This window comes from Leptodactylus fuscus, chromosome 5 (assembly GCF_031893055.1).
Source record: "Leptodactylus fuscus isolate aLepFus1 chromosome 5, aLepFus1.hap2, whole genome shotgun sequence".
Classification (NCBI taxonomy): Eukaryota; Metazoa; Chordata; class Amphibia; order Anura; family Leptodactylidae; genus Leptodactylus; species Leptodactylus fuscus.
In genome coordinates, this window is record NC_134269.1 from 7,883,332 (window position 1) to 7,911,101 (window position 27,770).

Below are 27,770 nucleotides of genomic sequence, written 5' to 3' on the forward strand. Positions count from 1 at the left end.
AAGGCTGTCCAGTTCACAGGGGACAACAGCTGTGGTCGAGGTTGGACTCAACCTGTCCTGGTATCCATTAGCAGGTTGCCTTGGTCTCTGAGGTTGGGTTTGGATAGGACTATCGTCATCATCTGCAAAAACAGCAAAAAGTTTCTTAGTCCAGAGAAAGGCCACATTTTTTATGCTCTATCACCATTCCACTAAGCTAGATTTATTTCCAGATGATCATTAGAAGAACAGGGTCATACATAGCTACAGGGACAGAGAGAACAGTCACAAATGGGTCTACAAGGCCAACAGGAGCTTCTGCCGCATAATAAGACATCAGTGTTGTTGTGGTTCCAGTTACAGATTCTGCACTGGGGCCAAGTAACTTCACGTTAATGTAAGTACATGTAGAAGAATGTTCTTCAGAATGTCCAGTCTTCTTCTGGAATATCTAAAACAAATATCGCCCTCTATGACATGGGCTAATAGATCATCTTCTATGTACTGGACAAGGGTCCACCAGAAAAAACATGATGAAAAAAACACAAAAACATGATGAAAAGAACTTACTAGATGTCATGGCCACTTGTCAGTGCTGGGTTAGATCCAACCTGTAAAACAAACCTGCTTTAGAGGGATAGGTCTATTATACAGAACATCACAGGTATATACAGTATCTTTGAGCTGGGTATATAATGGGGAGAATTTATTAAGACTGTTCTTTTGTACACCAGTCCTGATGAATTTCCTCCATGGCCCCTCCTGTGCACTAGAATGTAAGTCTCTGGCAGGCATGGAATGGCCTATATTTTCTGATCCACTTTGGTCTCCAATCTGTTCTGCTCATTTTTGTGGCAATTAGGGCACAAAACCAAAAAGGTGGCTTTGGTGCAAAAAAGATAACGTCTACAACAGGGGTGGGGAACCTTCGGCTCTCCAGCTGTTGCAAAACTACATATCCCAGCATGCATACTTGCTCCGCTGTTCTTGGAACTCCCATACAAGTGAATGGAGCATGGTGGGCATTGTAGTTTCACAGCAGCTGGAGAGCCGAAGGTTCCCTACTAGAGATGAGCAAGTAGTGTTCGATCGAGTAGGTGTTCGATTGAATACTATGGTATTCGATCGAACACTACTCGATCGAACACTACTATCTGTTCGAAGTTTAAGGTTCGATGCAGAACCAGCGTTGATTGGCAGAATGCTAAACATTCTGCCAATCAACGCTGGTTCTTCTCTTACCTTTCCGAAGTCTTCTCCGTGCTGCGTCACCGCGTCTTCTTCCGCCTGGAATTCACTCTGCCTAGGCATCCGGCCTAGGCAGAGCCAACTGCGCATGTGCGGGCATGCGCGTGCATGCCCGCACATGTGCAGTTGGCTCTGCCTAGGCCGGATGCCTAGGCAGAGTGAATTCGAGGCGGAAGACGACGCGGGGACCCTGCGCCGGGGAGAAGACGTCTCAGAGGATCCAGCCCAACCGTCACTCGTGGAGTTGGTAAGTATAATTGTATCGAATTTTGCCTACCCCTGAAACGAGCATTTCCCCCCATAGTCTATAATGGGGTTCGAAATCCGTTCAAACACCCGAACAGTGTGCGCCTGTTCGAATCGGATTTCGAACCTCGGACATTTTAGAGTTCGCTCATCTCTATTCCCTACCCCTGGTCTACAAGGTCTGCTAAGATGCTTTTGGGGAAACCTGGTGGACACCATTATAGTCTACTAGCTGGTACCCGTGACTTCGTCTGCGGTGATTGTAGCAGTGGGTATATACAGGCGCGGGTAAGGTTTTCGTACTGTGTATAAGGTATGGGATATGAAATGTAATTTTGTATCTTGTTTTGCTGTAATTCAGAGAATACGTGAGACTTTTGTGTTGAAGTTACTTTGTATTAGAGCTGCTATATATACGGTGTTGTGAGAAACTTTTACATAGTGACTTTGGGACAGAGGTATTTGAAGTTAACCCTTTCCCGCCGATGGCATTTTTTGATTTTCGTTTTTGACTCCCCTCCTTCTAAACCCCATAACTTTTTTATTTCTCCGCTCCCAGAGCCATATGAGGTCTTAATTGTTCTGGGACTAATTTTTCTTCATGATGCCGCCATTATTTATTCTATATAATGTACTGGGAAGCAGGGAAAAAATGCAGACTGGGATGGATTTGAAGAAAAAAATGCATTTCTGCGACTTTCTTACAGGCTTTGGTTTTACGGCGTTCACTGTGCAACCAAAATGACCTGTCCCCTGTATTCTGTGTTTCGGTACGATTCCAAGGATACTAAATTTATATGGTTTTATTTACATTTTGACCCCTTAAAAAAATACCAAACTATGTTAAAATTTTTTTTTTTTTGAAAAGTCGCCATATTCCGACAGCCGTAACTTTTTTATACCTGCGTGTACGGGGATGCATAGGGCGTCTTTTTTTGCGGGACTGGGTGTACTTTGTAGTTCTACCATTTTCGGGAAATGTTATTGCTTTGATCACTTTTTATTCAAATTTTTATCAGAATCAAAACAGTGAAAAAATGGCGGTTTGGCACTTTTGACCATTTTTCCCGCTACGGCGTTTACCGAACAGGAAAAATATTTGTATAGCTTTGTAGAGCGGGCGATTTTGGACGCGGGGATACCTAACATGTAGGTGTTTCACAGTTTTTAACTACTTTTATATGTGTTCTAGGGAAAGGGGGGTGATTTGAATTTTTAATCCTTTTTATTTGTTTTTATATTTTTTTTACTTTTTTTTACACTTTTTTATTGCATTTATTAGACCTCCTAGGGGTATTGACATGGGTGGGCGGTGTCGCGGATTGTCAGAGCGGTGGGGGTCGGCAAACATGGCTGCTCCGGAGCGTTATAGAGCGCCTCCTGGAGTATCGGTAAGGTGAGGGGCAAAGTGGTAAAGTATATGTATATGAGATTGTGTGGGGGTTAGGGGCGAGGCTGTAGAGGGCAATATGAATTTTGGGGCTTGCTATGGTCCAAAGTGTGTGAGATTGCAGAAATGGTGGTGTGAGTTTGGGTTTTGTGGGGTTCCTGGCACAAACGTATGTGCGCTATTGTGACGAAAAGTAGCCTATTGCGCAATCGGGTGTATTAACTATATTTGTGGAAACTTTCAGCCAAATAGGTGGAGCGGTTTTTCCGTGATTGAGGAACAAACATCCAAACATCCAAACTCACAAACCCACAAACTTTCACATTTATAATATTAATAGGATTTCTGCGTGTAACCACTTTTTAAGCAGATAGGATTTCCATCTTTTGGGTCCCCAACCGGACCCTAAAGGATGGAAACGTGATAGCCACTCTTCACTCAAGATGGGCGTGTACGGTTTATATGTATTTATTTATATTCTATGTATTGTATTGCATGATTTACGATATATATTATGGATGTTACTGTCACTTTAATCGTGTTACTGAGTCATTGTGCCATTTCTGGTACATTCGACAGTATGGATGTGAGGTGACCCGATGGTTCTCTAATAGGCAAAGCACTATTTTGTTCACCAATGCACCCTGTGCCCCAATGCTTTACTGCCATACTGTGGTGAGAAAAGTTCCTGTATTATATGGATTCTCTCACACCTTTTGGCAGTTTGTGTTCGGAATTCAGGTCAAAGTGCAGCCCAACCTTGTGCAGAATGTTGGCGTGTCCCAAGTGGTTGCCATCACTGTGGAGTGATACTTACACTGTTTGGGCTTTTCCTGAATGTCAGCAGTAGTGGGTCATGTGTGAGCTGGCCTCCCGCTACATCATTAATGGGTAGATTGAACATTACAACTTCTTTTTGGCACAGTCAGGAGGATCACCAGAAAGAAGAAGCATGGCGGAAGGAAGTCTCTTCCCAAGTCTAGGAGAAGAGAGCGTGTCATACAAGGAGCGGACTGTCCAGTTAGAGCAGAAGCAATGAGTCTACAGTGGTTATTATGGGATACAGAGTCCGCTGTGAGGCCCAGGAGTCCATATATTACCGCTGCAGTGTGAACATCTGTGGGGGACCCCATACCTCTGATCAGGACCCAACCACATGAGAAAGCAGAGACTAAAATGGAAAGCGTTCCCCATACTATGACATATGTATAAACAGAAATTGTGCCAATGGGATCAAAAATCTTGACCGTTTTCAAGTCTGGAGATATTTGCATGTGTGTGTGATCTTTTATTTCCACCATCTTTGCTTCTATTACCAGATATTCAGGGGGTGCAGACAGAAGCCTCCGTTACAAACGCCCACTCTATGGGGATTTACTGCCGAGGCTTTTGTGTGAGGTGCCGGAGCCGTAGTCATAGCTTTCGGCACAGTGGGGGACTCTTCTGCCAGGAAACCATGTCCAGTGTCCCACATATGAGAAGATACACTGATGGGGTAACATCCGCCATTTTCCTGCACACGCTATCGCAGCGCCAGTCCATTTATTAGAGTTGTGGCCACCGGTGCTGCACACCAAGATACAAAGTAAAGCTCTATGGACAGTATGGACGTGAAAAGGGAAACCGTCATAGCTGGTTTGCATCCAAGGGGCGCATGTTTTTGGGAATCCTTCATAGATTTGAGACTGAGATTTGTTAAATTGGTCAGATATAAAACCTGGATAATTTTATAGGGGGCATTAAAATGAATCAACAAGACAACAGTCATGTGAATAGCCCCATTCACACACAGTGATTTTAATGCAATCATGCAGCCGTGGACATAGTTTTTGTGTGAATAGGTTTTTTTTTTGGATTTTACACCTGTTACTATTACTTTATTGGGCTCCCTCTACTCTTCTGCTCCATGTCCATCGCAACAGCACCAACATGGCCTGCAGGGCAGAGCTAGGCAGACTCCCCCTATGGTTCACCATACAGAAGAGGGCGCTAGCTTTCCAGGCACACATCCAGGGGAGCAAGCCTGACTTCTACCACCACCAAGCCTGGCTAAGCCACCTGAGCAAACCAGACACTCACCAACCAAACAGCAGCCAACCACCAAACCAAAAACACCAACAGATGATAACCAAGGCCAAAATAAAGGCGACCACAGAGGCAAACAGAGAGCGGTACATTGAAGAAACGAAATAAATTACTTCAAGAAACTCACCGTGTACCAATCCCTACAAAGGGACTACACCATGGCCACCTACCTGGAGAGAATACGCCACCCCAAGCACAGACAGACCCTGAGTCGGTACAGACTGAGCGCCCACAACCTAGAGATAGAGACGGGGCGATACAGGCAGACGTACAAGCCATGGGAGAACAGACTGTGCCAGCATTGTGACCAGGGGGCCCTAGAAGACCAGACCCACTTCCTGCTACACTGTAGCAAATACTCAGCTGTGAGGGCCATCTACTACCAAAGACTCTCTGCCCACATCCCAGACGAGAAGAGGAAACTCTACATCCTACTGGGAGAAGAAGAGGCCACTGTGGAGATCGCTGCCCAATACGTGTCCAGCTGTCACCAAACAAGAGGAAGATGAGACTCCACGGACTGTTATATTTATACCAATACACCCGCCCCACAACACCCAACCTCCCCATATAGCGGTCACCAACGAAGAGGAAGATGAGACTCCACGGACTGTTATACCCCAAACCCCCACCCATACCTACCACTCACCCACCCGAACCCAACTCCCCCCCCCCCACACACACACTTTACTAACTTTGGCAATGCCAAATATCTATTCGGACATGCCAATAAAGCTTTTTTGATTTGATTTGATTTGAATGAGACACCCAGACATCACCCAGTCTAGTTGGGTTTCTTCCGGGTAGGGGGCACCACTGATTTATTGCCTTACATAGGCTCAGGCTGGGTTCACATGGGGATTTATAGACTGGATTTTGATCTGGAGTCCACCTCAGAATCCGGTCCAAAAAACGGCTAGCCGCAACTGGATGCCAGTGCAGTGCACCAGCATCCACTTGCGGCATTCAACTCCGGATTAGGCCCAAACGAATGGGCCTAGTTGGGAGGGAGGTGTAGTTTCAGAATCCACAGCAAGAAAGGACAGGTTGCTTCTTTTTTCCGATGAGCGGCACAAAAGCGCAGGCAGAAAAAAAGAAGTGAATGGCTCCCATTGAAGTCAATGAGAGGCGTTTTTTTTAGACTGGATTCTGAGGCGGATTCCACATCAAAATCGGGTCTAAAAATCCCCGTGTGAACCCAGCCTAAGGTTGACAGACATCAGTCCCAGCCAATCCCAGCGGAGAGCTAGTGCCCACCCTACCAACCCTTTGTTGCCAAAATGTTCATAGTCCATTTATAGACCACCGATGCTTTGAGGTTTACTTAGGCCTTATGTACATGACCGAGTATACATGCTATCCGGAGCCTCATATACATGGCCGAATTTGCAACGTTGTGGGGCTAAGTTTGCTGTGAAATGCACTCAGGTGACAACTCAAAATGACATACAGGTGCATTCCATGATGCATTCACTTCTTTGGTGCTTTGAATCCATTTTGAGGACACGGATGCCCATAGAGAAGGTCTTATCCTGCTACAAGCCCTAGGAACAGAATCGATCAGAAGCCATTGAGTGCCATCAAAGCGTATTCTGTTGCAAACACATCGGAAGCCCGCTCGGTCATGTGAATGGGGCCTTCATTGATCACAAATCATTTTGTTAACTTTTTATCATATGATGTTTCTTCAAGTGCACCACTATTATTCTTAAGATAGTGGCAGCATGTATATACCTATATATACTCATTGTTATTTTATTGCTATATCTCCTTTTACTATTTTATTTCTAAGTCACCAACATACGGATGTGTCTGACCAAATTAGAGTGGGGGATCTCACTGACTTATCTATCTTCTCTGTCACCTTATGCTACGACGAGGTGACTACAGGACAATCCACCGCTCCCCATTGGCAGCCATATTGTGGGGGCTCTCTATGTACCTGATCATGGCTGTAGTTGCCTCCAGTCTCTGGCTGTCCGGGGAGGTGAAATTTACTTACCAAGCCTTGGGATTGCTGATGATGGACTCAGGTGTTCCATCCATGTCATGACCCCCAAAGTCATGTGATCTGAAGCAGTATTAGGCCCACCCCAGGTATTACCTGTGAGATTGGGGGAGGAGGGGACTGCGCTCCGGGTTGGATCACATGACCCAGGATTTCATCAACAGGGATCTCGGATTTGCACCAGGATTGGAGGTGCATAAAATGGTCTACAAATATAGCAGACACCAATGGAGCCTGTCGAGTGGTTTTAGTTTTTATTTACTTTTTTAACTGAAACAGTCGGGCCTGCCGCACTTTTTCCTTGCGATATACTAACAGTAGTACAGCAGAGAATTTTAGTTTAAGGCTAAGCATACACAGCGATTTTGGCTACGGCTCCCATCACATGACCAAAGATGGCCGTGTCACCCTGTGACCCCCTTCACTACTGTAAGTGTTTGGAGTGAACTTGCAACCCCTAAAGGAGCCGCGGCCACAACTTCTGGTTGCTCGACTTTTTTTTGCAAAGGTTGCGGCACCCTGAGGGTCATGTGATTCCATTCACTTATATTAGTGAAGGAGAATACAGGTTGGTAGCATGCAGGTGAGATGTATAACAGCATGTGTTACTCAATAATGAAAATGTTTGCAGTTATTCAGCAAAAAAAAGCATCATGTAAACCAAGCCCAAATTAAATGCAATGGAAGTCGGGGACTGGAGGACGCTACAGACGCACCCGGGACCCTGGTGGGAAACTTTTTATTAACCTACTTGCACCTTTAAAGGGGTTTTGCACGTCGCATACTCACCAGTCTTCGTTGTTGAAAAATCTTCTGTCTTCCGGCTTTGTAGCGTCATTGGTGGGCGGGGTCACATGCAAAGCCAAGCGGCGATCTGCCGCCGGCCCTGCGTGCGCGCTCATAGACCAGTCTAGCCTTCGCAATGCGAATCCAGACCCAACATCCGCCTCTCTCTATTACAGGGCAACTCGCCGTTATCTGTTATATTCACCGCTCCGACAGGTCTGTTATAATAATAGGGGAGTGCTGCAAGAAATAATAGGTGATAAAGGGCCAATAATTGAAAAATATCAGCAATGTAGTGCAAGGAAAACAAGGGGTTAATGGGGTGGACACTAGATCTGAGCTGTGATTGGCTGAGACTGATGTCTATCAATATGAGCCTTTATAAGACCGTAAATAAGCAGCGCCCCCTCCCGAGAATAAATCAGACTACTGTGGACTGAGTGATGTCTGTGGTCAGGACGGTAGGGGGCTCTATAGAAGGATAGTAACAGGTGTAAAGCAGGGTTCACACTAGCGACGGAGTCCGATGCTAATATCCGCGCAAGATTTTAGCAACGGATACTTGCTGCATCCGTTACAATTTGCATTATTTTAAATGTAGTGTCCTTTATTGTCCGTGGGTGTCCTACATGTAGGTTTTTGCTGTCCACTTGAAAAATCGGACATCTTTGTAAACGGACACTTAAGGACACCCATGGACAATAAAGGACACTACATGATGTCCCATTTAAAATACTGTAAATTGTAACGGATGCAGGAAGTGTCCGATGCTAAAATCTTGTGCGGATATTAGCATCGGGCAGTAGCTGTTGACGTTAAGGTGAACGCCCCCTAAGACAAAATAAGTGTCTATCCCGACCTCTGTGCCAGTGGCCAAATAGTCCTGGACAAAGAAGTGATTGGCACTGTGATAGCGCATGATGGGATGTGGTGCCAGTGAGGGAAGGGGTTAAGAAGGGGGTACAAAATGACTGTGTTAATAAATCCCCCCATAAAGTATGAAAATACCCCCAAACCTCCAAGGACAAAATAAATAAATAAAACCTGTGCAATAAAACAGCAAATCTTATAACATGTATGACTGCTTAATGTGTGACGTGCGGGTTAAACCTCCCGTCAGCCATGTGAGCAGACATTATATTATTATCTGCTGTAGGGTGAAGTGTAAATTCACAGATAAAGCTGAAGATCAGGTAAAAGAATTGTGAAGGTTTTCACATCATTGCCCCCCGTTGTCTACCATTGTTCCAGAGCTCCTTTCCAATATTGTCCCAGAGCTTCTGTCCACCATTGTCTCAGAGCTCCTTTCCAATATTGTCCCAGAGCTCCTCTCCACCATTGTCCCAGAGCTCCTCTACACCATTGTCCCAGGGCTCCTCTCCACCATTGTCCCAGAGCTCCTGTCCACCATTGTCCCAGAGCTCCTCTCCACCATTGTCCCAGAGCTCCTTTCCAATATTGTCCCAGAGCTCCTGTCCACCATTGTCCCAGAGCTCCTGTCCACCATTGTCCCAGACGTCCTCTCCACCATTGTCCCAGAGCTCCTCTCCACCATTGTCCCAGAGCTCCTCTCCACCATTGTCCCAGAGCTCTTCTCCACCATTGTCCCAGAGCTCCTCTCCACCATTGTCCCAGAGCTCCTCTCCACCATTGTCCCAGAGCTCTTCTCCACCATTGTCCCAGAGCTCCTCTCCACCATTGTCCCAGAGCTCTTCTCCACCATTGTCCCAGAGCTCCTCTCCACCATTGTTCCAGAGCTCCTCTCCACCATTGTCCCAGAGCTCCTCTCCACCATTGTCCTAGAGCTCCTCTCCACCATTGTCCCAGAACTTCTGTCCACCATTGTCCCAGAGCTCCTTTCCAAAATCGTCCTAGAGGTCCTGTCCACCATTGTCCCAGAGCTCCTCTCCACCATTGTCCCAGAGCTTCTGTCCACCATTGTCCCAGAGCTCCTCTCCACCATTGTCCCAGAGCTCCTGTCCACCATTGTCCCAGAGCTCCTGTCCACCATTGTCCCAGAGCTCCTGTCCACCATTGTCCCAGAGTTCCTCTCCACCATTGTCCCAGAGCTCTTCTCCACCATTTTCCCAGAGCTCCTCTCCACCATTGTCCCAGAGCTCCTTTCCACCATTGTCCCAGAGCTCCTCTCCACCATTGTCCCAGAGATTCTGTCCACCATTGTCCCAGAGCTCCTTTCCAAAATCGTCCTAGAGGTCCTCTCCACCATTGTCCCAGAGCTCCTCTCCACCATTGTCCCAGAGCTCAAGTCCACCATTGTCCCAGAAGTCTTGTCCACCATTGTCCCAGATGTCCACCATAAGCCAACTATGGGCATGCCTACATTAAAGGTGGGATCATCACCTGGTGTAGACCAGGGAGTATTATGGACAATACAGAGCTGTACTCTATGTTTCCAGAACAATCTCAGTGACCATTGATGGTAGTGATGACCTTTCCATGTACTGTAAATAAAACTTCATCAATGTCGGACATGTCTCTATATCAATAATCTGGACTCAATCCCAGCAGACAATCTGCAGGAGTACAATGACCCCTACTAACAGAAACAAAACAACCACAAGAGATAAGATGTGCTAAAAGAGTTACAGGACCAAAGGAGAGGCCGGAGGAGCAACCAAAACACAGAGTCAGGAAAGACAAGACTTGTTATCTAGCAACTCAATCAATCCCTGCTTATAATAGCATAAGATCAGCGCCGACCGCCTCCGAATCCTGTGTGATCCAGACTGAAGTGGGAGGAAGGAGACCGGATTATGTGCAAGGTACTCATTAGGACACAAGGTGTGGAGCAGAAGAGCCCTGGTCCTATCTACAGAGGTGTATGGGACATATGAATAATGCTGTATATGCAGTCCTATGTAACACCACAGATAACACAGTGATAACTCTCTGAGTATAGGTAATGTAGTAGACGTCACCGGCAGTCCTATGTAACACAGAGATAACACAGTGATAACTCTCTATATACAGGTAATGTAGTAGATGTCACCGGCAGTCCTATGTAACACCACAGATAACACAGTGATAACTCTCTATATACAGGTAATGTAGTAGAGGTCACCGGCAGTCCTATGTAACACCACAGATAACACAGTGATAACTCTCTATATACAGGTAATGTAGTAGATGTCACCGGCAGTCCTATGTAACACCACAGATAACACAGTGATAACTCTCTATATACAGGTAATGTAGTAGATGTCACCGGCAGTCCTATGTAACACAACAGATAACACAGGGATAACTCTCTATATACAGGTAATGTAGTAGATGTCACCGGCAGTCCTATGTAACACCACAGATAACACAGTGATAACTCTCTGAGTACAGGTGATGTAGTAGATGTCACCTGCAGTCCTATGTAACACCACAGATAACACAGTGATAACTCTCTATATACAGGTAATGTAGTAGATGTCACCGGCAGTCCTATGTAACACCACAGATAACACAGTGATAACTCTCTATATACAGGTAATGCAGTAGATGTCACCGGCAGTCCTATGTAACACTACAGATAACACAGTGATAACTCTCTATATACAGGTAATGTAGTAGATGTCACCGGCAGTCCTATGTAACACCACAGATAACACAGTGATAACTCTCTGAGTACAGGTAATGTAGTAGATGTCACCGGCAGTCCTATGTAACACCACAGATAACACAGTGATAACTCTCTATATACAGGTAATGTAGTAGATGTCACCGGCAGTCCTATGTAACACCACAGATAACACAGTGATAACTCTCTATATACAAGTAATGTAGTAGATGTCACCAGCAGTCCTATGTAACACCACAGATAACACAGTGATAACTCTCTATATACAGGTAATGTAGTAGATGTCACTGGCAGTCCTATGTAACACCACAGATAACACAGTGATAACTCTCTATATACAGGTAATGTAGTAGATGTCACCAGCAGTCCTATGTAACACCACAGATAACACAGTGATAACTCTCTATATACAGGTAATGTAGTAGATGTCACCGGCAGTCCTAAGTAACACCACAGATAACACAGTGATAACTCTCTATATACAGGTAATGTAGTAGATGTCACTGGCAGTCCTATGTAACACCACAGATAACACAGTGATAACTCTCTATATACAGGTAATGTAGTAGATGTCACCGGCAGTCCTATGTAACACCACAGATAACACAGTGATAACTCTCTATATACAGGTAATGTAGTAGATGTCACTGGCAGTCCTATGTAACACCACAGATAACACAGTGATAACTCTCTATATACAGGTAATGTAGTAGATGTCACCGGCAGTCCTATGTAACACCACAGATAACACAGTGATAACTCTCTATATACAGGTAATGTAGTAGATGTCACAGGCAGTCCTATGTAACACCACAGATAACACAGTGATAACTCTCTATATACAGGTAATGTAGTACATGTCACCAGCAGTCCTATGTAACACCACAGATAACACAGGGATAACTCTCTATATACAGGTAATGTAGTAGATGTCACTGGCAGTCCTATGTAACACCACAAATAACACAGTGATAACTCTCTATATACAGGTAATATAGTAGATGTCACCAGCAGTCCTATGTAACACCACAGATAACACAGTGATAACTCTCTATATACAGGTAATGTAGTAGATGTCACCGGCAGTCCTATGTAACACCACAGATAACACAGTGATAACTCTCTGAGTACAGGTAATGTAGTAGATGTCACTGGCAGTCCTATGTAACACCACAGATAACACAGTGATAACTCTCTATATACAGGTAATGTAGTAGATGTCACTGGCAGTCCTATGTAACACCACAGATAACACAGTGATAACTCTCTATATACAGGTAATGTAGTAGATGTCACCGGCAGTCCTATGTAACACCACAGATAACACAGTGATAACTCTCTGAGTACAGGTAATGTAGTAGATGTCACCGGCAGTCCTATGTAACACCACAGATAACACAGTGATAACTCTCTATATACAGGTAATGTAGTAGATGTCACTGGCAGTCCTATGTAACACCACAGATAACACAGTGATAACTCTCTGAGTATAGGTAATGTAGTAGATGTCACCGGCAGTCCTATGTAACACCACAGATAACACAGTGATAACTCTCTATATACAGGTAATGTAGTAGAGGTCACCGGCAGTCCTATGTAACACCACAGATAACACAGTGATAACTCTCTGAGTACAGGTAATGTAGTAGATGTCACTGGCAGTCCTATGTAACACCACAGATAACACAGTGATAACTCTCTATATACAGGTAATGTAGTAGATGTCACTGGCAGTCCTATGTAACACCACAGATAACACAGTGATAACTCTCTGAGTATAGGTAATGTAGTAGATGTCACCGGCAGTCCTATGTAACACCACAGATAACACAGTGATAACTCTCTGAGTACAGGTAATGTAGTAGATGTCACCGGCAGTCCTATGTAACACCACAGATAACATAGTGATAACTCTCTATATACAGGTAATGTAGTAGATGTCACTGGCAGTCCTATGTAACACCACAGATAACACAGTGATAACTCTCTGAGTATAGGTAATGTAGTAGATGTCACCGGCAGTCCTATGTAACACCACAGATAACACAGTGATAACTCTCTGAGTACAGGTAATGTAGTAGATGTCACCGGCAGTCCTATGTAACACCACAGATAACACAGTGATAACTCTCTGAGTACAAGAAATGTAGTAAATGTCACCGGCAGTCCTATGTAACACCACAGATAACACAGTGATAACTCTCTATATACAGGTAATGTAGTAGATGTCACTGGCAGTCCTATGTAACACCACAGATAACACAGTGATAACTCTCTGAGTACAGGTAATGTAGTAGAGGTCACCGGCAGTCCTATGTAACACCACAGATAACACAGTGATAACTCTCTGAGTACAGGTAATGTAGTAGAGGTCACCGGCAGTCCTATGTAACACTACAGATATCACAGTGATAACTCTCTATATACAGGTAATGTAGTAGATGTCACCGGCAGTCCTATGTAACACCACAGATAACACAGTGATAACTCTCTGAGTACAGGTAATGTAGTAGATGTCACCGGCAGTCCTATGTAACACCACAGATAACACAGTGATAACTCTCTATATACAGGTAATGTAGTAGATGTCACCGGCAGTCCTATGTAACACCACAGATAACACAGTTATAACTCTCTATATACAGGTAATGTAGTAGATGTCACCGGCAGTCCTATGTAACACCACAGATAACACAGTGATAACTCTCTATATACAGGTAATGTAGTAGATGTCACCGGCAGTCCTAAGTAACACGACAGATAACACAGGGATAACTCTCTATATACAGGTAATGTAGTAGATGTCACCGGCAGTCCTATGTAACACCACAGATAACACAGTGATAACTCTCTGAGTACAGATAATGTAGTAGATGTCACTGGCAGTCCTATGTAACACTACATATAACACAGTGATAACTCTCTATATACAGGTAATGTAGTAGATGTCACCGGCAGTCCTATGTAACACCACAGATAACACAGTGATAACTCTCTGTATACAGGTAATGTAGTAGATGTCACCAGCAGTCCTATGTAACACCACAGATAACACAGTGATAACTCTCTGAGTACAGGTAATGTAGTAGATGTCACCGGCAGTCCTATGTAACACCACAGATAACACAGTGATAACTCTCTATATACAGGTAATGTAGTAGATGTCACCGGCAGTCCTATGTAACACCACAGATAACACAGTGATAACTCTCTGAGTACAGATAATGTAGTAGATGTCACTGGCAGTCCTATGTAACACACAGATAACACAGTGATAACTCTCTATATACAGGTAATGTAGTAGATGTCACCGGCAGTCCTATGTAACACCACAGATAACACAGTGATAACTCTCTGAGTACAGATAATGTAGTAGATGTCACTGGCAGTCCTATGTAACACACAGATAACACAGTGATAACTCTCTATATACAGGTAATGTAGTAGATGTCACCGGCGGTCCTATGTAACACTACAGATAACACAGTGATAACTCTCTATATACAGGTAATGTAGTAGATGTCACCGGCAGTCCTATGTAACACCACAGATAACACAGTGATAACTCTCTGAGTACAGATAATGTAGTAGATGTCACTGGCAGTCCTATGTAACAGCACAGATAACACAGTGATAACTCTCTGAGTACAGATAATGTAGTAGATGTCACCGGCAGTCCTATGTAACACCACAGATAACACAGTGATAACTCTCTATATACAGGTAATGTAGTAGATGTCACCGGCAGTCCTATGTAACACCACAGATAACACAGTGATAACTCTCTATATACAGGTAATGTAGCAGATGTCACCTGCAGTCCTATGTAACACCACAGATAACACAGTGATAACTCTCTGAGTACAGGTAATGTAGTAGATGTCACCGGCAGTCCTATGTAACACCACAGATAACACAGTGATAACTCTCTATATACAGGTAATGTAGTAGATGTCACTGGCAGTCCTATGTAACACCACAGATAACACAGTGATAACTCTCTATATACAGGTAATGTAGTAGATGTCACTGGCAGTCCTATGTAACAACACAGATAACACAGTGATAACTCTCTGAGTACAGGTAATGTAGTAGATGTCACCGGCAGTCCTATGTAACACCACAGATAACACAGTGATAACTCTCTATATACAGGTAATGTAGTAGATGTCACTGGCAGTCCTATGTAACACCACAGATAACACAGTGATAACTCTCTGAGTACAGGTAATGTAGTAGATGTCACCGGCAGTCCTATGTAACACCACAGATAACACAGTGATAACTCTCTGAGTACAGGTAATGTAGTAGATGTCACCGGCAGTCCTATGTAACACCACAGATAACACAGTGATAACTCTCTGAGTACAGGTAATGTAGTAGATGTCACCGGCAGTCCTATGTAACACCACAGATAACACAGTGATAACTCTCTGAGTACAGGTAATGTAGTAGATGTCACTGGCAGTCCTATGTAACACACAGATAACACAGTGATAACTCTCTGAGTACAGGTAATGTAGTAGATGTCACCGGCAGTCCTATGTAACACCACAGATAACACAGTGATAACTCTCTGAGTACAGGTAATGTAGTAGATGTCACCGGCAGTCCTATGTAACACCACAGATAACACAGCGATAACTCTCTATATACAGGTAATGTAGTAGATGTCACCGGCAGTCCTATGTAACACACAGATAACACAGTGATAACTCTCTGAGTACAGGTAATGTAGTAGATGTCACTGGCAGTCCTATGTAACACACAGATAACACAGTGATAACTCTATATACAGGTAATGTAGTAGACGTCACCGGCAGTCCTATGTAACACCACAGATAACACAGTGATAACTCTCTATATACAGGTAATGTAGTAGATGTCACCGGCAGTCCTATGTAACACCACAGATAACACAGTGATAACTCTCTATATACAGGTAATGTAGTAGATGTCACTGGCAGTCCTATGTAACACCACAGATAACACAGTGATAACTCTCTGAGTACAGGTAATGTAGTAGATGTCACCGGCAGTCCTATGTAACACCACAGATAACAAAGTGATAACTCTCTGAGTACAGGTAATGTAGTAGATGTCACCGGCAGTCCTATGTAACACCACAGATAACACAGTGATAACTCTCTATATACAGGTAATGTAGTAGACGTCACCGGCAGTCCTATGTAACACCACAGATAACACAGTGATAACTCTCTATATACAGGTAATGTAGTAGATGTCACCGGCAGTCCTATGTAACACCACAGATAACACAGTGATAACTCTCTATATACAGGTAATGTAGTAGATGTCACCGGCAGTCCTATGTAACACTACAGATAACACAGTGATAACTCTCTATATACAGGTAATGTAGTAGATGTCACTGGCAGTCCTATGTAACACCACAGATAACACAGTGATAACTCTCTGAGTACAGGTAATGTAGTAGATGTCACCGGCAGTCCTATGTAACACCACAGATAACACAGTGATAACTCTCTGAGTACAGGTAATGTAGTAGATGTCACCTGCAGTCCTATGTAACACCACAGATAACACAGTGATAACTCTCTGAGTACAGGTAATGTAGTAGATGTCACCTGCAGTCCTATGTAACACCACAGATAACACAGTGATAACTCTCTGAGTACAGGTAATGTAGTAGATGTCACCGGCAGTCCTATGTAACACTACAGATAACACAGTGATAACTCTCTATATACAGGTAATGTAGTAGATGTCACCGGTAGTCCTATGTAACACCACAGATAACACAGTGATAACTCTCTATATACAGGTAATGTAGTAGATGTCACCGGCAGTCCTATGTAACACCAAAGATAACACAGTGATAACTCTCTATATACAGGTAATGTAGTAGATGTCACCGGCAGTCCTATGTAACACAGAGATAACACAGTGATAACTCTCTATATACAGGTAATGTAGTAGATGTCACCGGCAGTCCTATGTAACACTACAGATAACACAGTGATAACTCTCTGAATACTGGTAATGTAGTAGATGTCACCGGCAGTCCTATGTAACACTACAGATAACACAGTGATAACTCTCTATATTCAGGTAATGTAGTAGATGTCACCGGCAGTCCTATGTAACACAGAGATAACACAGTGATAACTCTCTATATACAGGTAATGTAGTAGATGTCACCGGCAGTCCTATGTAACACCACAGATAACACAGTGATAACTCTCTGATTACAGGTAATGTAGTAGATGTCACCGGCAGTCCTATGTAACACCACAGATAACAAAGTGATAACTCTCTATATACAGGTAATGTAGTAGATGTCACCGGCAGTCCTATGTAACACCACAGATAACACAGTGATAACTCTCTGAGTACAGGTAATGTAGTAGATGTCACCGGCAGTCCTATGTAACACCACAGATAACACAGTGATAACTCTCTATATACAGGTAATGTAGTAGACGTCACCGACAGTCCTATGTAACACCACAGATAACACAGTGATAACTCTCTGAGTACAGGTAATGTAGTAGATGTCACCGGCAGTCCTATGTAACACCACAGATAACACAGTGATAACTCTCTATATACAGGTAATGTAGTAGACGTCACCGACAGTCCTATGTAACACCACAGATAACACAGTGATAACTCTCTATATACAGGTAATGTAGTAGATGTCACCGGCAGTCCTATGTAACACCACAGATAACACAGTGATAACTCTCTGAGTACAGGTAATGTAGTAGATGTCACCGGCAGTCCTATGTAACACCACAGATAACACAGTGATAACTCTCTATATACAGGTAATGTAGTAGATGTCACAGGCAGTCCTATGTAACACTACAGATAACACAGTGATAACTCTCTGAGTACAGGTAATGTAGTAGATGTCACCTGCAGTCCTATGTAACACCACAGATAACACAGTGATAACTCTCTGAGTACAGGTAATGTAGTAGATGTCACCTGCAGTCCTATGTAACACCACAGATAACACAATGATAACTCTCTGAGTACAGGTAATGTAGTAGATGTCACCGGCAGTCCTATGTAACACCACAGATAACACAGTGATAACTCTCTATATACAGGTAATGTAGTAGATGTCACCGGCAGTCCTATGTAACACTACAGATAACACAGTGATAACTCTCTGAGTACTGGTAATGTAGTAGATGTCACTGGCAGTCCTATGTAACACCACAGATAACACAGTGATAACTCTCTATATACAGGTAATGTAGTAGATGTCACCGGCAGTCCTATGTAACACCACAGATAACACAGTGATAACTCTCTATATACAGGTAATGTAGTAGATGTCACCGGCAGTCCTATGTAACACCACAGATAACACAGTGATAACTCTCTGAGTACAGGTAATGTAGTAGATGTCACCGGCAGTCCTATGTAACACCACAGATAACACAGTGATAACTCTCTATATACAGGTAATGTAGTAGACGTCACCGACAGTCCTATGTAACACCACAGATAACACAGTGATAACTCTCTATATACAGGTAATGTAGTAGATGTCACCGGCAGTCCTATGTAACACCACAGATAACACAGTGATAACTCTCTGAGTACAGGTAATGTAGTAGATGTCACAGGCAGTCCTATGTAACACTACAGATAACACAGTGATAACTCTCTGAGTACAGGTAATGTAGTAGATGTCACCTGCAGTCCTATGTAACACCACAGATAACACAGTGATAACTCTCTGAGTACAGGTAATGTAGTAGATGTCACCTGCAGTCCTATGTAACACCACAGATAACACAGTGATAACTCTCTGAGTACAGGTAATGTAGTAGATGTCACCGGCAGTCCTATGTAACACTACACATAACACAGTGATAACTCTCTATATACAGGTAATGTAGTAGATGTCACCGGCAGTCCTATGTAACACCACAGATAACACAGTGATAACTCTCTGAGTACAGATAATGTAGTAGATGTCACTGGCAGTCCTATGTAACACCACAGATAACACAGTGATAACTCTCTGAGTACAGATAATGTAGTAGACGTCACCGGCAGTCCTATGTAACACCACAGATAACACAGTGATAACTCTCTATATAAAGGTAATGTAGTAGATGTCACCGGCAGTCCTATGTAACACAGAGATAACACAGTGATAACTCTCTATATACAGGTAATGTAGTAGATGTCACCGGCAGTCCTATGTAACACTACAGATAACACAGTGATAACTCTCTGAATACTGGTAATGTAGTAGATGTCACCGGCAGTCCTATGTAACACTACAGATAACACAGTGATAACTCTCTATATACAGGTAATGTAGTAGATGTCACAGGCAGTCCTATGTAACACTACAGATAACACAGTGATAACTCTCTGAGTACAGGTAATGTAGTAGATGTCACCTGCAGTCCTATGTAACACCACAGATAACACAGTGATAACTCTCTGAGTACAGGTAATGTAGTAGATGTCACCTGCAGTCCTATGTAACACCACAGATAACACAGTGATAACTCTCTATATACAGGTAATGTAGCAGATGTCACCTGCTGTCCTATGTAACACCACAGATAACACAGTGATAACTCTCTGAGTACAGGTAATGTAGTAGATGTCACCGGCAGTCCTATGTAACACCACAGATAACACAGTGATAACTCTCTATATACAGGTAATGTAGTAGATGTCACTGGCAGTCCTATGTAACACCACAGATAACACAGTGATAACTCTCTATATACAGGTAATGTAGTAGATGTCACTGGCAGTCCTATGTAACAACACAGATAACACAGTGATAACTCTCTGAGTACAGGTAATGTAGTAGATGTCACCGGCAGTCCTATGTAACACCACAGATAACACAGTGATAACTCTCTATATACAGGTAATGTAGTAGATGTCACTGGCAGTCCTATGTAACACCACAGATAACACAGTGATAACTCTCTGAGTACAGGTAATGTAGTAGATGTCACCGGCAGTCCTATGTAACACCACAGATAACACAGTGATAACTCTCTGAGTACAGGTAATGTAGTAGATGTCACCGGCAGTCCTATGTAACACCACAGATAACACAGTGATAACTCTCTGAGTACAGGTAATGTAGTAGATGTCACCGGCAGTCCTATGTAACACCACAGATAACACAGTGATAACTCTCTGAGTACAGGTAATGTAGTAGATGTCACCGGCAGTCCTATGTAACACCACAGATAACACAGCGATAACTCTCTATATACAGGTAATGTAGTAGATGTCACCGGCAGTCCTATGTAACACACAGATAACACAGTGATAACTCTCTGAGTACAGGTAATGTAGTAGATGTCACTGGCAGTCCTATGTAACACACAGATAACACAGTGATAACTCTATATACAGGTAATGTAGTAGACGTCACCGGCAGTCCTATGTAACACCACAGATAACACAGTGATAACTCTCTATATACAGGTAATGTAGTAGATGTCACCGGCAGTCCTATGTAACACCACAGATAACACAGTGATAACTCTCTATATACAGGTAATGTAGTAGATGTCACTGGCAGTCCTATGTAACACCACAGATAACACAGTGATAACTCTCTGAGTACAGGTAATGTAGTAGATGTCACCGGCAGTCCTATGTAACACCACAGATAACAAAGTGATAACTCTCTGAGTACAGGTAATGTAGTAGATGTCACCGGCAGTCCTATGTAACACCACAGATAACACAGTGATAACTCTCTATATACAGGTAATGTAGTAGACGTCACCGGCAGTCCTATGTAACACCACAGATAACACAGTGATAACTCTCTATATACAGGTAATGTAGTAGATGTCACCGGCAGTCCTATGTAACACCACAGATAACACAGTGATAACTCTCTATATACAGGTAATGTAGTAGATGTCACCGGCAGTCCTATGTAACACTACAGATAACACAGTGATAACTCTCTATATACAGGTAATGTAGTAGATGTCACTGGCAGTCCTATGTAACACCACAGATAACACAGTGATAACTCTCTGAGTACAGGTAATGTAGTAGATGTCACCGGCAGTCCTATGTAACACCACAGATAACACAGTGATAACTCTCTGAGTACAGGTAATGTAGTAGATGTCACCTGCAGTCCTATGTAACACCACAGATAACACAGTGATAACTCTCTGAGTACAGGTAATGTAGTAGATGTCACCTGCAGTCCTATGTAACACCACAGATAACACAGTGATAACTCTCTGAGTACAGGTAATGTAGTAGATGTCACCGGCAGTCCTATGTAACACTACAGATAACACAGTGATAACTCTCTATATACAGGTAATGTAGTAGATGTCACCGGCAGTCCTATGTAACACCACAGGTAACACAGTGATAACTCTCTATATACAGGTAATGTAGTAGATGTCACCGGCAGTCCTATGTAACACCAAAGATAACACAGTGATAACTCTCTATATACAGGTAATGTAGTAGATGTCACCGGCAGTCCTATGTAACACAGAGATAACACAGTGATAACTCTCTATATACAGGTAATGTAGTAGATGTCACCGGCAGTCCTATGTAACACTACAGATAACACAGTGATAACTCTCTGAATACTGGTAATGTAGTAGATGTCACCGGCAGTCCTATGTAACACTACAGATAACACAGTGATAACTCTCTATATTCAGGTAATGTAGTAGATGTCACCGGCAGTCCTATGTAACACAGAGATAACACAGTGATAACTCTCTATATACAGGTAATGTAGTAGATGTCACCGGCAGTCCTATGTAACACCACAGATAACACAGTGATAACTCTCTGATTACAGGTAATGTAGTAGATGTCACCGGCAGTCCTATGTAACACCACAGATAACAAAGTGATAACTCTCTATATACAGGTAATGTAGTAGATGTCACCGGCAGTCCTATGTAACACCACAGATAACACAGTGATAACTCTCTGAGTACAGGTAATGTAGTAGATGTCACCGGCAGTCCTATGTAACACCACAGATAACACAGTGATAACTCTCTATATACAGGTAATGTAGTAGACGTCACCGACAGTCCTATGTAACACCACAGATAACACAGTGATAACTCTCTGAGTACAGGTAATGTAGTAGATGTCACCGGCAGTCCTATGTAACACCACAGATAACACAGTGATAACTCTCTATATACAGGTAATGTAGTAGACGTCACCGACAGTCCTATGTAACACCACAGATAACACAGTGATAACTCTCTATATACAGGTAATGTAGTAGATGTCACCGGCAGTCCTATGTAACACCACAGATAACACAGTGATAACTCTCTGAGTACAGGTAATGTAGTAGATGTCACCGGCAGTCCTATGTAACACCACAGATAACACAGTGATAACTCTCTATATACAGGTAATGTAGTAGATGTCACAGGCAGTCCTATGTAACACTACAGATAACACAGTGATAACTCTCTGAGTACAGGTAATGTAGTAGATGTCACCTGCAGTCCTATGTAACACCACAGATAACACAGTGATAACTCTCTGAGTACAGGTAATGTAGTAGATGTCACCTGCAGTCCTATGTAACACCACAGATAACACAGTGATAACTCTCTGAGTACAGGTAATGTAGTAGATGTCACCGGCAGTCCTATGTAACACCACAGATAACACAGTGATAACTCTCTATATACAGGTAATGTAGTAGATGTCACCGGCAGTCCTATGTAACACTACAGATAACACAGTGATAACTCTCTGAGTACTGGTAATGTAGTAGATGTCACTGGCAGTCCTACGTAACACTACAGATAACACAGTGATAACTCTCTATATTCAGGTAATGTAGTAGATGTCACCGGCAGTCCTATGTAACACCACAGATAACACAGTGATAACTCTCTGAGTACAGGTAATGTAGTAGATGTCACCGGCAGTCCTATGTAACACCACAGATAACACAGTGATAACTCTCTGAGTACAGGTAATGTAGTAGATGTCACCGGCAGTCCTATGTAACACCACAGATAACACAGTGATAACTCTCTATATACAGGTAATGTAGTAGACGTCACCGACAGTCCTATGTAACACCACAGATAACACAGTGATAACTCTCTATATACAGGTAATGTAGTAGACGTCACCGACAGTCCTATGTAACACCACAGATAACACAGTGATAACTCTCTATATACAGGTAATGTAGTAGATGTCACCGGCAGTCCTATGTAACACCACAGATAACACAGTGATAACTCTCTGAGTACAGGTAATGTAGTAGATGTCACAGGCAGTCCTATGTAACACTACAGATAACACAGTGATAACTCTCTGAGTACAGGTAATGTAGTAGATGTCACCTGCAGTCCTATGTAACACCACAGATAACACAGTGATAACTCTCTGAGTACAGGTAATGTAGTAGATGTCACCTGCAGTCCTATGTAACACCACAGATAACACAGTGATAACTCTCTGAGTACAGGTAATGTAGTAGATGTCACCGGCAGTCCTATGTAACACTACACATAACACAGTGATAACTCTCTATATACAGGTAATGTAGTAGATGTCACCGGCAGTCCTATGTAACACCACAGATAACACAGTGATAACTCTCTGAGTACAGATAATGTAGTAGATGTCACTGGCAGTCCTATGTAACACCACAGATAACACAGTGATAACTCTCTGAGTACAGATAATGTAGTAGACGTCACCGGCAGTCCTATGTAACACCACAGATAACACAGTGATAACTCTCTGAGTACAGGTAATGTAGTAGATGTCACCAGCAGTCCTATGTAACAGCACAAATAACACAGTGATAACTCTCTATATACAGGTAATGTAGTAGATGTCACCGGCAGTCCTATGTAACACAGAGATAACACAGTGATAACTCTCTATATACAGGTAATGTAGTAGATGTCACCGGCAGTCCTATGTAACACTACAGATAACACAGTGATAACTCTCTGAATACTGGTAATGTAGTAGATGTCACCGGCAGTCCTATGTAACACTACAGATAACACAGTGATAACTCTCTATATACAGGTAATGTAGTAGATGTCACAGGCAGTCCTATGTAACACTACAGATAACACAGTGATAACTCTCTGAGTACAGGTAATGTAGTAGATGTCACCTGCAGTCCTATGTAACACCACAGATAACACAGTGATAACTCTCTGAGTACAGGTAATGTAGTAGATGTCACCTGCAGTCCTATGTAACACCACAGATAACACAGTGATAACTCTCTGAGTACAGGTAATGTAGTAGATGTCACCGGCAGTCCTATGTAACACCACAGATAACACAGTGATAACTCTCTGAGTACAGGTAATGTAGTAGATGTCACCGGCAGTCCTATGTAACACCACAGATAACACAGTGATAACTCTCTGAGTACAGGTAATGTAGTAGATGTCACCGGCAGTCCTATGTAACACCACAGATAACACAGTGATAACTCTCTATATACAGGTAATGTAGTAGACGTCACCGGCAGTCCTATGTAACACCACAGATAACACAGTGATAACTCTCTATATACAGGTAATGTAGTAGATGTCACTGGCAGTCCTATGTAACACCACAGATAACACAGTGATAACTCTCTGAGTACAGGTAATGTAGTAGATGTCACCGGCAGTCCTATGTAACACCACAGATAACACAGTGATAACTCTCTGAGTAAAGGTAATGTAGTAGATGTCACCGGCAGTCCTATGTAACACCACAGATAACACAGTGATAACTCTCTATATACAGGTAATGTAGTAGATGTCACCGGCAGTCCTATGTAACACCACAGATAACACAGTGATAACTCTCTATATACAGGTAATGTAGTAGACGTCACCGGCAGTCCTATGTAACACCACAGATAACACAGTGATAACTCTCTATATACAGGTAATGTAGTAGATGTCACCGGCAGTCCTATGTAACACCACAGATAACACAGTGATAACTCTCTATATACAGGTAATGTAGTAGATGTCACCGGCAGTCCTATGTAACACCACAGATAACACAGTGATAACTCTCTGAGTACAGGTAATGTAGTAGATGTCACCGGCAGTCCTATGTAACACCACAGATAACACAGTGATAACTCTCTATATACAGGTAATGTAGTAGATGTCACAGGCAGTCCTATGTAACACTACAGATAACACAGTGATAACTCTCTGAGTACAGGTAATGTAGTAGATGTCACCTGCAGTCCTATGTAACACCACAGATAACACAGTGATAACTCTCTGAGTACAGGTAATGTAGTAGATGTCACCTGCAGTCCTATGTAACACCACAGATAACACAGTGATAACTCTCTGAGTACAGGTAATGTAGTAGATGTCACCGGCAGTCCTATGTAACACTACAGATAACACAGTGATAACTCTCTATATACAGGTAATGTAGTAGATGTCACCGGCAGTCCTATGTAACACCACAGATAACACAGTGATAACTCTCTGAGTACAGATAATGTAGTAGATGTCACTGGCAGTCCTATGTAACACCACAGATAACACAGTGATAACTCTCTATATACAGGTAATGTAGTAGATGTCACCGGCAGTCCTATGTAACACCACAGATAACACAGTGATAACTCTCTATATACAGGTAATGTAGTAGTTGTCACCGGCAGTCCTATGTAACACAGAGATAACACAGTGATAACTCTCTATATACAGGTAATGTAGTAGATGTCACCGGCAGTCCTATGTAACACTACAGATAACACAGTGATAACTCTCTGAATACTGGTAATGTAGTAGATGTCACCGGCAGTCCTATGTAACACTACAGATAACACAGTGATAACTCTCTATATTCAGGTAATGTAGTAGATGTCACCGGCAGTCCTATGTAACACAGAGATAACACAGTGATAACTCTCTATATACAGGTAATGTAGTAGATGTCACCGGCAGTCCTATGTAACACCACAGATAACACAGTGATAACTCTCTGATTACAGGTAATGTAGTAGATGTCACCGGCAGTCCTATGTAACACCACAGATAACACAGTGATAACTCTCTATATACAGGTAATGTAGTAGACGTCACCGACAGTCCTATGTAACACCACAGATAACACAGTGATAACTCTCTATATACAGGTAATGTAGTAGATGTCACCGGCAGTCCTATGTAACACCACAGATAACACAGTGATAACTCTCTGAGTACAGGTAATGTAGTAGATGTCACCGGCAGTCCTATGTAACACCACAGATAACACAGTGATAACACTCTATATACAGGTAATGTAGTAGATGTCACCTGCAGTCCTATGTAACACCACAGATAACACAGTGATAACTCTCTGAGTACAGGTAATGTAGTAGATGTCACCTGCAGTCCTATGTAACACCACAGATAACACAGTGATAACTCTCTGAGTACAGGTAATGTAGTAGATGTCACCGGCAGTCCTATGTAACACCACAGATAACACAGTGATAACTCTCTATATACAGGTAATGTAGTAGATGTCACCGGCAGTCCTATGTAACACTACAGATAACACAGTGATAACTCTCTGAGTACTGGTAATGTAGTAGATGTCACTGGCAGTCCTACGTAACACTACAGATAACACAGTGATAACTCTCTATATTCAGGTAATGTAGTAGATGTCACCGGCAGTCCTATGTAACACCACAGATAACACAGTGATAACTCTCTATATACAGGTAATGTAGTAGACGTCACCGACAGTCCTATGTAACACCACAGATAACACAGTGATAACTCTCTATATACAGGTAATGTAGTAGATGTCACCGGCAGTCCTATGTAACACCACAGATAACACAGTGATAACTCTCTAAGTACAGGTAATGTAGTAGATGTCACCGGCAGTCCTATGTAACACCACAGATAACACAGTGATAACTCTCTATATACAGGTAATGTAGTAGATGTCACAGGCAGTCCTATGTAACACTACAGATAACACAGTGATAACTCTCTGAGTACAGGTAATGTAGTAGATGTCACCGGCAGTCCTATGTAACACCACAGATAACACAGTGATAACTCTCTATATACAGGTAATGTAGTAGACGTCACCGACAGTCCTATGTAACACCACAGATAACACAGTGATAACTCTCTATATACAGGTAATGTAGTAGATGTCACCGGCAGTCCTATGTAACACCACAGATAACACAGTGATAACTCTCTAAGTACAGGTAATGTAGTAGATGTCACCGGCAGTCCTATGTAACACCACAGATAACACAGTGATAACTCTCTATATACAGGTAATGTAGTAGATGTCACAGGCAGTCCTATGTAACACTACAGATAACACAGTGATAACTCTCTGAGTACAGGTAATGTAGTAGATGTCACCTGCAGTCCTATGTAACACCACAGATAACACAGTGATAACTCTCT

At 42.8% G+C, this 27,770-nt stretch overlaps 1 long non-coding RNA gene across 1 annotated transcript in view; it reads right to left on the bottom strand.

The window, feature by feature from the left end:
- Nucleotides 1-27,770, bottom strand: part of LOC142204662 (uncharacterized) — a 96,078-nt gene continuing 68,308 nt past the window's right edge. The window contains exons 2-3 of the long non-coding RNA XR_012716139.1: nucleotides 550-590; nucleotides 1-122 (exon numbers count right to left, since the gene is read on the bottom strand). This is a non-coding gene — a long non-coding RNA (uncharacterized LOC142204662). The remainder of the gene's footprint in view (nucleotides 123-549; nucleotides 591-27,770) is intronic.